At 44.5% G+C, this 15,792-nt stretch overlaps 1 long non-coding RNA gene across 1 annotated transcript; it reads right to left on the reverse strand.

The window, feature by feature from the left end:
- Positions 1-9,683: 9,683 nt before the first annotated feature.
- Positions 9,684-15,285, reverse strand: LOC135195456 (uncharacterized). The gene is made up of 3 exons (XR_010310133.1): positions 15,240-15,285; positions 11,560-11,706; positions 9,684-9,713 (listed from the first exon to the last, which is right to left on the reverse strand). It is a non-coding gene; the product is annotated as an uncharacterized LOC135195456 (long non-coding RNA).
- Positions 15,286-15,792: the final 507 nt, after the last annotated feature.

Genomic DNA, 15,792 nt, shown 5'->3' on the forward strand with positions numbered 1-15,792 from the left:
CCACACATGCAATCAACTCTCCCAATTACAGTAAAGTAAAGCAAGAACAAAAATGCAGTGATATCATCTATTTAGCTTTTTTGTGGGAGATAATTTCTGCATGCAAGGCTAGTTAGATCAGAGTTAGAAAGCTTTCATTTGTTGGATTTTTAGAAGTCTAAAACAAATTAATACAATTTCAATTATTTCCCATGGTAAACATCCATTCCATTAAAGAACAAGCTTCTGGGATGGACAGAGTCTATCAACCAAGGTATGACTGTATTGAGCAAAAGCAAAAAATACATTCTTTCACTTAAGTTAAAAAAAAAAAAAAATAAATAAACACCATCAGCAAATTTTTTCCACTACTCTTACATAAGATACACAGAGTATCCTAGATGAGGCAAGGCTTAGGTTTGGATTAGGTCAAAGATACAGGCAATTAGTAAAGGATGGTTATGCAAAATTAAATTTTGGCCACCCTTACATAATTAAAGGTTTTTCTTATATAATTTGTAACAGTTCAAGCTACTCTCCCTACCACTCTTCCAGATTGTCACATACAAAAAATTGTATGCACTTATATAAGCCTGTAGTACCTCAGGAGTGTATATAACAGAAAACCATCAGTATGTAGTTACATGCCAGTAACTTAATGACACTTTCATGCAGATGGGTGATGTCAATTGTCAGTCACAAATACCTCTAATTTGTGTAATTTCAGACTGCATTCATATTTGTTATCAATAAAGTGCCAAGCAAATGGACCAAGTTCTTAGTGGTGCTGTCAAGTGTCAGTCACAAATGACTGATAATATGGGAGTTGGAAACTTTCATAGATAAAAATTTACTACCGACTATACCGTCAGCCAAGTTTCTTGATGACAATTCTGTTAAACTATGTCCAAAGTTATGCCACATGGTTTTACTATACTACTTTAAAACTTAAAAACTGCCTACAACACATACAATGCATAAGATTTTCTAACCAGATCCATCAAAATATACAATTTGTCTAAAATTGCATTTTTTCCTAACTATACAAACCTGAGGTCCTTTTACAATAGGAAGGTACTAGCGGCAGCTGGATAGGTCGTAAGCTTTCGAACAAGGGGTTCGGTAGTTAACTGCTTGTCCGACAGGCGCGCGCTGCGCGACTGGGAGGTAAACAAATCACTTTTGCTTTTTTTGGCCCAAGCAAAAACTGCAGAGTGAGGGGTGGCATGAGGTGGGGCTATGTGTAAAAGGACCTCAGGTTTGTATAGTTAGGAAAAAATGCAATTTTAGACAAATTGTCATTTGTTCCGACACGGCATACAAACCTTCGGTCCTTTTACAATAGGAAGACTCACTTCTTGGTGGGTGGAATCTGAGTCTTTTGTGAACAGACTGGTGTTCGCCCAACCTTGGAAGCCTCCCTGGTCGTAAGAGCGAGGGAGGGATCCAAGCCTCTGTCCGATTGATCGGGGTGTGCACCGCAGGATCAATGGTCAGACCTCTGGACCGAGTACTAAGAGAGAGGCAAGCGTATCTCTTCGTACAGCAATGTAAGAACTTGTTCCTGTACAGGAGCAAAGTTAAAGTCATGGTTTTGACTCTTGTAGGCATCCACTTCCCCCCCTTGTAGAAGGAAGTGGTGGGATATTCTGCTCCCATCCCTCGTGAAAGGGATAGGATGGGGCTCTGTCATATAGCTCACCGGCATCTCGTCCTTATCCAGCAGGTGATGACCGTATCCCTCTACCCACAGGTAGAGGGAAGAAAAGATAGAAAGAGAAGCCAGTCACTTTCTCATCACTATCTATTCATACAGTCACACCAGGACTCGATGCTGTTCAGCCTGCTAGGGTCTGGGTTAGCTAGACGACGTGTTGAGCAGCCACCACGGGTCCTAAGGAAACCGATCCAAGGACCTATGGGCAATATCCAAGAGGGTATAAGGAAGTTGCCGGTGGTCTGGTTGTACCAGACCCCTGCCTTCCATACCTGCGCCACGGAGAAGGTTCTTACGAAACGCCAACGAGGGGCCAATACTTCTAACTTCGTGAGTTCTCGGACGGGACGTACGGATGTCGTCACTACCATCAGCCTCATACGCCCTCCTGAAGACCTCACGCAGCCAGGACGAAAGAGTGTTCTTGATACTTCTTCTTGTTGACCCCGTTGCTAACGAAGAGGCGTCGACACTCAGGCCCGAGGTGTCGAGTTCTCTTCAGATAGCGCCGTAGCGTCCCTCCAGGACAAAGCAGCATCTCATCCACATCATTATCTGCATGACGCTCCACCCCGTACTCTCTTCGCCGATGCCAGGTCCAGCAAGACGAGGGTCATTGAGAGTTCCCTGGGTTGACAAGACCTTTGGAAGCTGCTACTAAGCAAGGAGATCTCGAACGAGTTCGAGATGTCCAATACCCGTCAGTTTCAGGAGGAGCGACAAGGCGGCTCTGTATCCTTTGACTGTGGGAACTTAGAGGAGCTTCCTCGGCGAAGAAAAAACGAGGAAATCCGCTACCTGCTGAAGAGTGGCTCTGAGAAGAGATAGGCCCCGTCTACGACACCAACCACCGAAGACGGCCGACTTCCCCTGGTACACAGCTGCAGAGGACTGACGGACGTTTCCAGCCATCTCTGTTGCTGCGCTACGAAAAAAGCTTCTCGTTCGCAAGAGAAGTGGATAACAGCCAGCCGTGAAGACGTAGGGACTGGACTGCTCGGTGGTAACCGCTCGACGTGTGGCTGGCCGAGAAGGTTGTGCCAATGGGGAATCTCTCTCGGTTCTCTTGCGAGAAGAGCCAGCAGGTCCGGATACCAAATGGCCTGTGGCCATTTGGAAGCCATCAGGATCATCCTGAGATTCGGATGACCCAGTGCTCGACTGATCACCTTGCGAATCAGGCTGAACGGGGGAAAGGCATAGGCGAAGAGGTTTGTCCCACGGGTGTTGAAGAGCGTCCTCTGCAGCTGCCCATGGATCCGGCACGGCCGAGAAGAACACCTGGAGCTTCCTGATGTGCCGGATGGCGAACAGATCCTCGACTGGTCGCCCCCACAGGTCGAAGAGCCTTTCCGCCACGTCCTGGTGTAGAGACCACATTCGGTCCTTATCACCTGATCCCGACGGCTGAGCGTGTCTGCTACTACATTCCTTCCTGGAATGTAGCGTGCCGACAGCTCTATTGAGTGTGCCTCGGACCCACTCGTGCACCTGCCGAGTCAACTGATACGGGACGGGAGACACTAGGGAGGGCCCCCCCTGTTTGTTGACGTAAGCCACCACCGTGGGTGTTGTCGTACATCACACCACTGAGTGTCCCATCAAGCGGTCCTGGAACTCTTGGAGAGCAAGGAACGCTGCCTTTAGTTCCAGTACATTGATGTGAAGGTGCTTGTCGTTCTCGTACCACACTCCTGAAGTCCGCAACTCTTCCAGGTGTCGCCCCATCCCTCGGTCGATGCGTCTGAGAACAGCTGCATGTCCGGGGGAGAGTGCGCGGAGGCACTCCTCTTAAGGGGTTCCTGTCGTCCAGTCACCCTGGCTAGGTCCTGCCTCACCTCCTGTGTCAGTGACCATGGAAGGCTTGGGGGATCCGTCGCCTGTGACCAACTCTCCTTTGGTCTCCCTGAAGAGACCGCAGTTGAAGACGCCCGTTAGGGACTGGCTTCCCGAGTGACGACAGGTGTCCGATCACGACTTGCCATTGCTGAGCTACCTGTTCCTGCCGAGACAGGAACTGGTTGGCTGCCTCCCTGAATCTGCTACCGTGTCGATCAGCATACCCAGGTTACTTCATCCTCTGCTTGTGCTCGAGATCGGACTTTTCGAAGTTCAGAACGATCCCAGATCGCGACAGAACTCGAGCAGTCGATCCCTGTCCTGTAGCAACTGCGAGCGGTAGCTCGCCAGGACTAACCAATCGTCGAGATAACCCCATCAGACCATATCCCGTGCGAATGGCCCCAAGCAGACACCAGAGTGAACACTTGCGTGAACGACCTGTGGGGCGGTTTGAGAGACCGAGCAACGTGGCCTGAGCTGGTACACCGTCCCGTCGAGGATGAAGCGGAGGTACTTTCGAAGGACTGATGAATGGGTATTTGTAGATACGCATCCATTCAAGTCCATCATGAAAGCATGAAATCGTTCTCCCTGATAGAGTCGAGCACTGAGCGTGCCGTCTCCATCGTGAACCGGGTCTGGCGAACCAACGGTTCGGGGGAGAGAGATCTATCACTGGGCCAGCCTGTCGTAGACTTTTCCACCAGGAAGAGTCGGCTGCTGTAAAGCCGGTGACTGATCCGCCTACCGATTTCTACAGTTCTCTTGCTCAGCATGGTCTTGATCTCCTGTCTCAATGCTACGTCCTTCGATTGCCCTGGAACGTACGCCTGCTGATGGACCGGGTCCCAATGGCTGGCCAGGCCCCCCCCCACTTCCGGCAGCAGGTGAGGGGGGAATGCCGTCCTTCCACTGTGAACGTCGTCTGGCTGGGGCTGATCGAGACCTGACAGGAGAGAGCCGATACCGCTTCCGACTCATTCCAGTCCTCGTCGAGGTCGAAACCTCAGGAGGACCGAAGGGATATATAAATACGATGTCCGAAGACACGTAGAAACGCCTCTGTCGCAGTAGAGGAGGTGAAGGAGCTTGTTCGACCGTCTAGAACCGAGAGAGCCTTCTTGTCCGGAGACGAGAGACTACCTGGCTCTCAACCCAGTCGGCAAGCTCCGATCGCGGCAGACCCACCGTCGATTTGGATTCCCTCTCGGGCCCCAAAACGACTCGCGCCGAGACGTGGCTCTGCTGGTGGGAGCGGCGATCCTTCCCCGAGGTTATTTTGGTGGCTGACGAATCAGCGCCCGTAACCTCGGCAAAGTTCCTCTGGATCTCGGAAGTCACAGCATTCTTGTAGAGTGGGGGGACCGTTTAAGCCCTCGAACAAGAGCATATTCCGAGAACCTTCCTCCTAAGAAGGGGGAACAGCGACAGCCCCTCTCGGTCTTCCCCATCCACTTGCGCATACGTCCTGGCCGGTCCAAGAACCGTGCCTGGCACGTAGGGCGTCGTTGGTGGGATCATGAGGGGCGCACCCCTCACGATCACTCCTCAATAACTCGCTCCTCCCGGTGTAACCCGAGGAGGTTGTAAGGTACGGGAGAGGCAGACCTCGACGCTCCCTCGTCGCTCGCTGGCAGAACCAGCAGGCTTGGAGGGCTGCAGGCGATCGTCAACCCGCGGTGACGATCGAGCTGCAGGCCTGGTCGAACCGTCTCGCTGTGGAGAACGGCTGGACTGAGCACAGCGGCCCCGATCTCGAGTGTCAGAAGAGCTGGTGCTGGTTGCCACCGTTCCCGATCGCTCTCTGAGAGCGACGGTCAGGCGACCTGCAGGCTCCACTGTCGCAGTGAGACCGGTGCTTGTCCTCACGGCACGTCACGTCGCTGGTTCCAGCCGTGGCTGGCACGGCGAACGGGAGGACCCTCTTCCCAGCCTCAGCCCGTGGTCGGTCGTGGACCGTCACGTCCCGGGTAGCCAGCTGTTCATCCGCGAGAGTGAGAGCTGGTCTGGTGAGAGTCGCATGAGCGGCTGTCACCAGTCTTCCGCCCCGTGCCGTGAACCTGACGCTGAGCGGACTCAGAGGTCTGGTTCCTGGCTGCACGGTCGCTGGTAGGCGACCGTACACTCGGTATACCTCCCGCGAACGAGAGGCCGAGACGGACCCTGATGCAGTGGTCAGAACCACTGACACCAGGCGAGGAGTACCGGTGTTAGCCGGTACTCCTCTGGTCCCCCGTAGTCTTCTTCCTTGCGAAGAAGAGAGGCCCCGCTCCCGAAGGAGCAGGAGGACCAGCGGAAGGACCCCTCCGTACCCACCGAGGTGAGACGGGTCCCGAGAAGCTCCCGAGGAAGCTTCTTAGGAGGGAGGAGGCGACCTTCTTCTTCCTCGGCTGTAAAGCCTTAGAAGTCGAAGGGGAAGGAAGGCGGAGGCGGGACGGCCGGCCACCGACGACGCGAAGAAGATGAAAGACGACGACCACGACACCTTCCTCCTCTTCTTCGTCAGCTTCCTCAGGACAGACGTAAGATCTGCTATCCAGGGCGGAGCCGGGGCTGCTGTAGCCGAAGCCACAGGGCCCCGGACGCACCTGTACAGACAGACCAAAGTCTGGGGTAGTACCACCACGAACAGGGACGACATCAGCAGGTATGGGCATCTCAGGAACAGCAGGCACGGCCAGCACATCATCGGTATGGACAGCCAGCGCAGCAACGGCAGGAACAGCCAGCGCAGCAACGGCAGGACAGCCAGCGCAGCAACTGCATGGACAGTCAGCCCAGATCGGCAGGTACGGCAGGCAGCACCGGAAACACAGAATGGAGCAGCAGCAGCAACATCCTGGTACCGGGCGGCAGGTCCAGGGTGCGAGTTATAGGGCAGCGGAAGTGTGGTCGCTGCAGCGCGGCAACCACGAGCGGCGGCGGCACGCCCCCCTCTCGTACGGCGAACTTCCACCTTCACAGCGGCTTGTAGGCAAGACTGTTACACGTGAGGCGAGTACACCCCAGGTGAGGAGGGACGTCGTCACCCTGGTTGCGTGGTCACCACTCCATGGGTGACCGCAGTAGGCCCAGACATAGAAACCGCAGCCCCTGGACACCAGCACGCTCTGCAATTGGAAGGACGCCCATACCTCACCAAGGTCCACCCTCGTGGCAGTAGCAACCTGCGGAAATAATAGTAGTAGCGATTAATGGGGGGGAAAATCCCCTCGTGCGGGGTTTTTTTGGGGGTTTGATCCCTCCCGAACGAGTGGAAGACCCCTAATACAATTGTACATCGGGCACCGAGCGCCCTCCCCCGCGCTCGACGGATCGGGCGAGGAGAAGAACGCCGATAACCTCCCCCCCCCATAAGGGGAAGAGCCATCTGTGGAACTGAGCGGGGGGGGTCTCGTTCCCCACCCCCGCACAGTACCCATGTACCCAACAACAAAATAAGAGCCCTAGAGCAATCGTGCCATCGGCACGAATACAAGGCATAAGGATCAATTCCTGACTGAGCGGAACTTGAAACCAAATAATATTGATGCAATCAATAATAAGGAACAAAATGAAAATGCATCTTGCAAAACGATTCACTTCACAATGAATAAGGGCTCGGATCGAGCGCATTTGCGCCCTCGGTACCGAGCGCAAGGGTGAAAGGTTTCATTCCTTACCTTTATGGATCAAGGTTTCTGGAAACCTTGATCCATAATGAATTGATGCAATCAACAAATATATGAAAATGAAAAGACTACTGCGCTTGCGATTTCACTTCATACAAATAAAAAGGGGAAGGATCATTCCCGTGAATAGCGGAACATTGATCCCAGTCAACAATGCAATCTCAATAAAAAAAATGAAAATGAAAAAGAACTGCACTTGCGATTTCACTTCATTCAAAAATAAAAGGGGGAAGGATCAATCTCCGGGCAAGCTCGGAAACTGATCCAAAATGAGTATGCTACAATAAAAAATAATATATGAAAATGAAAAAGAATACTGTACTTGCGATTTCCACTTTCATACTGAATAAGTTTCCGTGCCGAGCGCATCGTTCGGCAACGGGCATACAGGTCAAAAAATATAAATGAAAAAAAGAGCACTTACTTACGATTTTCATCTACACATTTCCGAACCCAATATACGCTCGGAGCGAGCGTCGCTCCGCCCTCGGCACCGAGCATACACAAAATACGAGGATCATTCTGGGAAAATGAATTCCCGCAATTAACGCCCTTCAGTCCCGGCACTCGGGTAATCGGAGGGCGTTGTGAACCAAGATCCTTTAATTCACAATTGAATTCAATGAAAATGATTGTACTTACAATTCAGTTTCACTAGATACATAGAAAAAGAAAAAACACAATCATGCGAAAGCAAACGACGATGAAGGCGCGGCAGAAGAGCGATGATACACGTCCACACGCCAGCAGGCCGAAAGCAAAAGTGATTTGTTTACCTCCCAGTCGCGCGCGCGCCTGTCGGGACAAGCAGTTAACTACCGAACCCCTTGTTCGAAGCTTACGACCTATCCAGCTGCCGCTAGTACCTTCCTATTGTAAAAAGGATTCCGAAGGTTTGTATGCCGTGTCGGAACAAACATATCTTAAGTTTTGCTATATCTGTAGTTTAAAGACATGGTTATTTTCCGCCACCCATATTTGATTACACCATAACTCTCATGAATCTTCATCTTGGTGTTTTTTTATTTCTATTATGTATATTAAACATACTGTACACCAGATTAATAATATATATATATATATTTTTTTATTTAAAGATTAAAGAAGTCTCCTGGGTCTCTGCGATGGCTCACACGGCAGGCGCTGATCTCCTATTTCTTTGGCTGACAGCCAGTGGGGGACAGGGCCCAATGCCTAAGACACGTGGCTGGTAAATATTCTCCTACTCACCATCGAGTTTCCAGACTGCTAAGTTGTCTGGCCACCAGGTTTATCCAATGGCGCCATCCCCAAACCACCAGCTTGCTTGTATGGTGTTTTTACATTGCATGGAACCAGTGGTTATTCAGCAACGGGACCAACGGCTTTACATGACTTCCAAACCACGTCGAGAGTGAACTTCTATCACCAGAAATACACATCTCTCTCTCCTCAATGGAATGGCCGGGAATCGAACACACGACCACCGAGGTGGGACGCTAATACCATACCAACCATGCCACTGAGGCGCGTATGTTCAATGGAATGACCGAGAATTGAACTCGTGACCACCAAGGTGAGACACCAACACCATACTAACCACGCCACTGAGGCACTTCCAAACCACCAGCGAGCGGCGGAGATTGAACCCCGGTCCTCCTGACTGGTAGGAGAGAGAGAACCTTGCCACTGCGCCACCACGGTAACAATAAATATATATAGAAATAAAAAATAAAAAATATTCTCACCTCCTCCATAACCTGCTTTCAGTTAAGAGCATTCCTTGTTGGCGTCAGAAGATCTATAAATTACCTCATTATAAAACTTCTAGGAACGACAGTGTTAAACATCGTCGTTGTTTTCCAGGGGGACGGTTTTGATCCATCACTTCTGTACCAAGAAGTTCACACATTGCTCTCTGCAAAATGCCTTCATCCTCCTGGAAAAAACATATTGGAATACCATATTTTTACTCTAATTTCTGACATATATTAACAAGGAAAAAAGTATTACATACAGTCCTGCGGGTATCACATCAATGCATACTATATGATTAACACTGTTATAACTAAATAAAAAAAATTCTTTAAGAATTGTTTATGCAAAATGTTTTGATTAGTACTTCTTTTATATGATACAGTATTTTATGACCAATACATAGAAAAATACAGTATTTTACACATTGAACATAGCAGTAACTGCCACCACCTGGAAAAACACAAAAGACTAACCTGTTTCAGCTAACATTCCAGGTTCAAGAAATCAAGAAATAAAGTATGAACCAGCATTATAATAATACGTAATCAAATATATGTTACCTTTGCAGTACAAGGATCAGTACCATTGTGTATGTTTTTCCAGATCCAGTCTGTCCATATGCCAGAACATTGCTCTCCTGTCCTTCAGCTACCTCAGACACCAATGGAGCAACAGCCATCTTATACACTTCTTCTTGTGAAGATCGTTCATTTTCAAAACATTTTCACAAATTTGAAGAGCTTTTCACTCGTGTCTCCAACTGCCATCTTTAAATTAGGAAAAATATTGTTAATTGTAATAATAACAACCAAGTGTGCTTTGAACATTTTGCATATCACTACAAAATTTTTAAGCATTTACATTACCTGCAGTTAATGGATTTACCAATTCACAAATAGTTTTTTTTTTAATACTTTGGTTTATATGGTCTGGATGAAAACTGGGCAAAATTAGTATACTTCATCAATCTCTCAGCATGACTGTCACAAGATTTGTTCACAACAATATTAGAAAGATAATTTGTTAAATAAAAACATTGGCTTGTACACTTCTAAGCAATCAATGAAACTGTTCCATGTACCTCATGATTCGTTGTCAACTGACAGAACAACAGTTTTACCCATGATTTTTAAAGTTTTGTATCTTAGCAAGAGAAAGTAATTCAACCAGAACTCCAAGTCATTATTCTAAACTCTTAGCATCAGGCCCAAAGATAGTGCTCACAGATAAGAATTGAAAATTAGAGAAAGGAAAAGATAATAAATCTGAGGCTACATAGACAAAAGACAACAAAGAAAATGATAAAAGGTCAAAAGCAATGCTGAAATCAATCTAGTTGTAAGGTGTACAATAATTCTTTGGCAAAGTTAACCAGGCACAAGATTTTCTTTTTTTTAAGCAATAACAAAACATAATGACAACAAACCCACACTTTTACCAATCAATTTAGTGTTGGGTAAAGAATGTTTGCCCCTTCCCCCCCCCCAAAAAACTAGCCTAATACACGCACCTTAAAAATGAGTCTACTGCATCTACAAACACACAAACCTCAAACAAAAGGAGCACACTAAGTGATGAACATTGTAACACTAATCTAAGATGGACTACTTTGCCTGGAAGAGAGTAGGGTTCAACTCTTTTCTTGTAATGTAGATACATGTAAACTCCTCTTGCTACAACAAAACCCCTTTTATTCCTCTCAAAATGGTGCTGAATAACTACAACTCATGAACAAAAAGTTAATTTTCCAGTGAGATTGACTATCAAAGAGTTCTCAGTCTGATCATAGAGAAACTTGTCCGCTAAAGTTAAATTATACCTAAGGGAGGCCAAAATACCAATATTGCTGGAACATCACAAACTATAAGACATCCACAGACACAACAGTATTGGAAAACATGAACATAAAATGGACAATACTATACATAATGTGACTTGTTAAAACATAACAAAATAGTGATATATGTATAATAGGCAGTCCCCGGCTTACAATAGGTTCGGCTTAGGACGTTACGAGGTTACAACACTTTTCAATTATATTTATCAGAAATTATTTCCAGAGTTACAAACACGTTCCAGGGTTACGGCGCCTACAACGCTGATCTGGCAGAAGAAATATGACTCCAAAAATGCAAAATAATCAATATTTGAAGTTTTTTGTTAATAAACAAAAAAATGTAACGAGAATGTAGTTTTACATAATTTTTAATGCTCCCAAAGCATTAAAAAGTAAGGTTTTCTTAGGATTTTGACGACTGTTCCGGCTTATGACGATTTTCGGCTTACAACGTGTCTCAAGAACGGAACCCCGTCGTAACCTGGGGGACTGCCTGTACAGACATTATATGCCTGAACAAATAAAAATCTGCAAATACATTACATTTCAATTATTCAAATGAATCAAATAAAAAGTGCAAAACAAAACAAAGTTAAGCTATTACTTGGTAAACAGAACTGAATTTAGATGGCAGGACAACATTTTTAACATTCACAACTGTAGTTTGTGTCACTATACATTTCAGTACTAAAAAACAATCCTGCAAATTCATATTAAAAATAATTGAAGAAATGTCATCAAGTAAATATGAATAAACAAAGAATACGAAATCTCACCTGCTTTTCTTCCTTTAACACTTTGAGAATACTCTTGGCACCTTTATGAGACTCATTTTCAAGCAAAGGTCTTGTTCTTGCATAAACTTTCACAGTGCAACCACTTGTGTTAGAATGAGAGACTGGCGTCTGTGGAACTGAAAACATCTGAAAAAACAAAAAAACACCACTGCTATAGTATGCATATTCCACAAGATCCTTGCATTCCTAAGTCCTAATTCACTGAAAAGTCCAACACTTCATTTTAAACATTCCAGAATAAAGCACAACAAATACAGTAGAAGCACAAGGTGATACTGGCAAGAGGAAGGGTAAGTAGTCAATTTCTCGCAGTTTCAGAGCCTAGAGCCTCATGATCTACAAATTCAAGAAGTAACTTCACTAGTACCAACCAAGACGGATATCATTATTTAATAAAGGTTATACAATACTCTCAAAGATCAATGGTATATTATACAGTATATTAGTGGTAAAACTATTCTTAATCCACCTGAAAGCAAGGTAATGCCTCACCTCCACAAAAGAAATTTTGCCTGAAAGGGTCAGTTACCACGGCTGGGGATGGGTTGGATTTATTGGTTTTAGGCATAATGCCAAGCACTGGGGCAACGAAGGCCATTCAGCATTGAAACAGGAATTGACAGTGAAAAGGTCTGAAAGGTGTAACAGGAGGAAAGCCTTGCAGCTGCACCATGAATCAATTATTAAGAAAGGGTGGAAAGTAAGATGGAAGAAAGATATGAAAAGAGGTACAATAAAAGAAACAGAAGTAGTTGCAGCTAGGGGCCAAAGGGAAGCTGCAAAGAACCTTAAGTAATTCCTACATTTCATTGCATGAGGTGCATTGACGGTACTAACCCCCTACGGGAAGGCTGGGGATGGGGCACAAGGAAATGTGTGGCTTCAAGGAGTATACCTCCCTACCTCAATGTGTGGAATATGCAATGTGGAATGGTACAGAAGATACAGGCAGTACATCTTCACTAAATATGATCAGTGTGAAAAGTGAGGTTGTGAGAAATTCTGTATTTCCCTTTAATGATTTATAGTGCTCTAGGTCATATTAGGTGGGCCACCCAGACAAGTAAGAATCAGTGTCCTGGATTAGGTTAAGCAAGCTAAGGTTATATTCAAATGAACCAGTGAATTTTATTGACTTTTATGGCACCAAAGGTTAGGTTACAGGTGAGGGGGATCAACAAAGAATAAAGCTCAGGCCAAGTAAGGACCCACCAAATAAGTTAGGTTAGGATGCATCCATATAACTGTCAACAATACATTTCATACTTTTGAGCACCAAAAGCCCGCCCTGGAATTTTTTACTGGGGTCCCGTAACTGTTAGATATTTGGGGTGATTTTGAGGGGACACAAAATACAGGTAAATTTTCACTTTAAACCATTGTCACATTTAAGATACCGTTGTTAAATATTTTCTTGTGATTTAATATGTGCCTTGAATGTTTCTGATGTTCTTTTCGTGAGCAAATTACCTAGCCCACCACATTTTACCTAACCTAACCTAGGATACCAAGTCATTACCCTCTTTAAATATTCTAAAAACTGACCTCAATCTGAATGAGAATTATCAACATGGATTAAGGTCCTTCTATTTCACTAATTTGTATTTTCCCCCACCCACAAACCCTACTTTCCAACCATGGACCCACAAATTGTAGGATATAAGGATTGGGTCCACTATTTCTAGAAGTACTTGTTTGTTAGTGAAACAAATGACAAGAAACATTCATAGCACTCATAAAAAGATATGAAATAAGATTATTTTAAGTCCAAAATGCAATAATGGTTCAAATTAATTAATACCCAGAAATGATTGATTTACATAAAAAAAGGTCTTAAATACATAAAACACAGGATAGGTAACCAGTTTGCAAAATATACCAAATTCAAAGTAATTTATATAATTCCTAGGTTTTGAACATATGCTTTCATAGTTGGAGCACTGCAGGGAAATAAGTGAAATTAGCGTATCTATTTATAGTATATATACATATGAAAGCAATTTTATCATTATTGCATAACTATGACAACTAGAATTCATGGAAACAATTTATAATAATGAATCGGCGTATGTGTGAAGCCTCCACTAATGTGGCAACGATGATTTTGCCATTCTTAGCATGCAAACATTAAAGGTTACATTTATTTCTGGCATACGGTTATTAAAGAAATTCAAAATACTAAAATAGACTGAAATCAATGAAAAGTGCTAGCAAAAACAAAAAAGCAAAAAAAAAAATATATAATCCACTTATCCGTAGTCGTTCCTCTATGGTTTTCGGCAGCCAGATGTACGAAAACGTTAAAAACATTGGATTGTATCTACTTTAGAAATATCTGTAATTTTTCGGGGTAATTTGGTTGCAAAAAAGGGATATCATACATGAATTAAATTAAAATTTTTAAATTCATAAAAAAGTAAGTTGAACTAAATAACGAGTAAAGTAAACAATTTAGGGAATAAAACTTTTCAGTTTCGTCGTCTGCTGTTCGTAACTGTTGTTTGTGGCTGCCGCGCACTTAAGAACCAGGAACAGCAACTTGTTTAAAGTGCAATGTGGAGTGAACTGAGACCAAAATGTGTATAATAACAATCAAATAAGCACTGTGGAGTTTCATTTGTGATGGCAGTAAGGATAAAAACCACCGATTACAAGGTAAAAATGAATTCAGTTCAAACCATGACCCCGCAACAAAATGTTGTTTTATTGTGCTGATTACAACTGCAATCTTGAGTAAGATCAATAAACGTTACATAGGCTATATACGCTAACATTGTTCAAATGAGTGCTGGGAGGGCTGGGAAAGATGGTTGTCGTCACTGATCAGAACCTGTACATCCACGCGGTAGCCGCCATATTGGATTTCAAAACTGCCTTGAAAACATATTTTACGAAGAGCGTCACATGCTTATTTTAATTCGTATGGGGCTTTCATATATCACATTATGTTGACGAAACTTCAATCTTTTGAATGGTATGCTTGGAGTTGTAATTGTATTCTGTTTCACCATTTAAATATCGAGTGAATAAGACCTGTTCCCACCGTGATAAGGTTGGTAGTCGCTGGTTTTTCCCCCTAGGTACTTCGAAAGGAGAGTAGCTAGAGGTCTTGAGCTCCTGTTATCACCGCCAACTCATGACTGGTGACCATCTCCGGTGTCAGGACGTGTTAAAGTACTTTTTCGGAGGGTGGCTAAAACCTTGGTAGTCGGTGAGTTGGCCAGTCCACTCGGTTGTTTACCCTACGAGTGGAAGGCGAGTTGGGGGGCCAATTGGAGTTTCGTGTACGAAGCATTGCCTGACGCAATACATAAATTCACCTGGCTTAGCATAGATAGACCTAAGGCCTAAGCACGTCTGTGGACGTTAACTCTATCGGTAAATAGAATATCGGACCCTTATAATATTACAGTAAGGTTTACCTTGCACCTAATTCTACCTATAGGAAAGGACCATGACAACAACGGGGAAACGTAAACAAACCCGTTGGGTAAAATTTCCATATAAAGTAGCTAGCTACCTAGTCTTTTACAATATTCCTACTTAAACAAAATGGTTATTCACGTTGCAGGATACTGAACAGACCTTCCTCTTTGAATTACGAGACATTTTCAAGACGGAACAACCTGTAAGTGGTCATTAAAGTAACAATTTCTTACCGTGAACGCTGTTGTTTACAAGAATCTATTTTGAATTCTCGCCAAGATACAACTTGTTGGCGTCGTCCGAGCGCTTACTTTCCTAATACATTAAACCTAATGTTTATAGAAAATGGGACTGTGTAGAACCCTAATAATAATAATAATAATATATATAATTATTATTATTATTATTGTTGTTGTTGTTGTTGTTCTGACGATGAACCCACAAGCCTACAGAAATCATTGACTTTCAATGCAAGCTTCCAAAGAATATGGTGATCATTTGAAAGAAATCTATTAGAAAAGACAAAATCGATCGCTTTCATTAATTACTAATACACACCACCTATAGAAAATGGTACGTTGGAGGACCTTCATATTGTGTATTATTATTATATCAATATTATATTATAATTACTATTGAGACGATGAGCCTTAGCCATATAGAACATGCCAGCAGGGATCATTGACTTGAAATTCAAACTTCCAAAGAATATGCTGTTCATTTGTAAGAAATCAGTTATAAGAAAATAAAAAAGTCGATAGTTTCATTAAATTCCCATATTCTCAG

The sequence above is a fragment of the Macrobrachium nipponense genome, chromosome 16 (genome assembly GCF_015104395.2).
Source record: "Macrobrachium nipponense isolate FS-2020 chromosome 16, ASM1510439v2, whole genome shotgun sequence".
Lineage (NCBI taxonomy): Eukaryota > Metazoa > Arthropoda > Malacostraca > Decapoda > Palaemonidae > Macrobrachium > Macrobrachium nipponense.